Here is a 2,382-nt window from a genome sequence, read left to right on the forward strand (position 1 = left end):
TTGTTGCAGGAATATAATCAATATACTTTGGGGGGTTATATTTGACCATATAATCGAATTTACCGCTAGACATTCCTAGGGTATCCCAGGCGTCATCCTCTTCATCATCAGAAGTCATTATATTAAGTGACTCAGAATAATCTTGAGATTTGAAAAATAGCTGCTTCAATCGTCTAGTTTCCCATTCTTCTAGCGAAGTTCTTCGGCCAGGTACATGTGGGGTGAAATATTCTTCCCGTAGATTAGTCCAATGTCGATCTCATAAATCAGCTAACGTTGTGTAGTTCTTCCCGGATGTGGATGACTCAGGAAATCCTTCATGTTGGATTTTGGGCAGTAGTCGATCCATTAGGGTTTCCCACATGAGAGTCCCCAGTTGCACTTCTCCTTGTGAGGTTTCCACCGTAATATTGGTGGATCCAAATCCCCCATGTCCTCTTAAGGTCTCATCAAGCTCCTCGACCTCCATGACCTCAGGTGTAGCGATTTGCTCCAGAATTAGTTGTGCAACAGCTTCTCCTTTTTTGAGAGTGATCACTTCAAATGTTAGATTAAAAACAAGAATTTACACCTCACCTTGATAATCGCTATCAATTACTCCAGCGCCTATATGTATGCCCTTTTTCCATGAAATACCAGATTTTGGGGCAATCCTTCCATAGAGGCCTTGTGGTATCGCAATAGCTAGGCCAATTGGGATCAGGACTCCATCTCCTGCACCAATATCAATATCTTCACAAATTATTAAATCATAACCTGCTGACCCCGTTGTTTTCTTGGTTGGTATTGTTGCTTCTGGCCGCAATTTGACTATCTGTAGATATTCCAGCTCCTCCAGTAATACCGCTAGAATTTCTTGCTCCGGTGAGCAAGCTTCAATGTCCTCTTCAGTTACCCTCGTAGGTTGAAGTCCTTGGACATGTGTATACCCTTCAAATTGTAGTGAAATGCTTCCATCCAGAAGCGTCCTTGTCTGAACCCTAGTTGGTGCCATAGGTTTCCTTCTTGTAGATGGCCATAATACCCATCTCTGTTGCTGGAGCTCTTCGGTGGTGAATCTTGTACCAGGTAGGGCAATTACTCTCTTACTAGCCAGATAATCTGTAACATTCAGCATTTTGTATGCAAAATTTGTAAAGCTAATAATTGTTAGGCTTCCTACCATCATTCTTGTTATGAGAATATTGCTTAAACCTCCCTTCCAGTCATCATAACCATGCGTTTGAATAGAGATTTCAACATGGTTAGCGAAATCTTCGACTGTCATCATGAGGCCAGGAATTACATACACCATTTGGGTTCCCGTTGTGAGATCCATTCCCATAGTTGTGATGATGGATCTTTCGCCCCTCCAGCTAGTATCCCGCATGATTATGAGAACCATAGTTCCCGTATCCCTTCTAGGAAGAGCATGAACCTGGATCATTACAAGGCCCATGTGTACATGGTGAAAACCAGCCTCTTGTAAAGTTCTTTGACTTTGTTCTGTGATTAGTGGTAAATCAATTTGGTTACTTCCAACGCAAAGCACATCTTCCTCCGAGTAGTGCTGGTAAATCCTATGATGTGAGGGTCTGAAACTGCCAGAATAAAGTACCTTAGGAGGTACCATACTTGCTCTTCTAGATCTTGAAACTTGTAGTTGCTCCTCCGGACTTAATTGACCTTCAATAGTTTGTCTGAATCTTCTTTGGCTTGGAATCATCCTTCTTTGAAAGTTATATTATCTTCTTTGATTCTACCTATAGTTACAGATCTGGCCTTCCGTGCTTGGAACCGTTACTATTGAGGTTGAAACTGCTGGTGGCCTGGTGGAACTCATTTCGCTTTCTTCTTCGCTTGGTCAAGAATATTAATGGGATTTTTGAAAATTAATATAGCTCCTTTCTTTTTGGGAATAGCTGGCTCTGTTCCCAAATTTAAACCACTGATTTTCTTTGTTAGTTCGTCTATAGAACTTTCTAGCTCTTTGGACGATGTTGGAGTGGAAGGGGCTATTTGCCTCTTGACTTGCTGCAGCTGTTCTTGTAATTTTTGCACCTGCTGGCTCAAAAGGATTAGTAAAGAAATTACAGTATTATTCTATTTGATTAAAGTCCTTTGGTCGTCAAAGGTGTTCTTAGTGTCTGCTGGCTTAGCAAAACCTATAGCAAGGGCTTCAATAGATTCTGTGGATGTTACTGCTTTTAAGTAGTTCGGCGTCTCAGATTGCTTTTACTTTCTGCAATAGGCTTTCAACCTGCTTTATACTGCTTCTCAGCTCTTTGGTTAACTTTAAGGCTTCTTCTTCGACCAACTTAGGTTGCTTAGATATTCAACCACTAATGATCTTACTTCAGTTTAAGTTAAGGGTTTCTGATTAATTACTTCCACCTCTAGTCT

The 2,382-nt window shown here is 41.1% G+C and overlaps 1 pseudogene; it reads right to left on the bottom strand.

Annotated features, from left to right (window-relative positions):
• Window positions 1-259: 259 nt before the first annotated feature.
• On the bottom strand, window positions 260-1,426 carry LOC141845969 (uncharacterized; annotated as a pseudogene).
• Window positions 1,427-2,382: the final 956 nt, after the last annotated feature.

The sequence above is a fragment of the Curcuma longa genome, chromosome 15 (assembly GCF_044706935.1).
Source record: "Curcuma longa cultivar G26 ecotype Majalengka, Jawa Barat chromosome 15, ITB_CL_G26_1.1, whole genome shotgun sequence".
NCBI classification, from domain to species: domain Eukaryota; kingdom Viridiplantae; phylum Streptophyta; class Magnoliopsida; order Zingiberales; family Zingiberaceae; genus Curcuma; species Curcuma longa.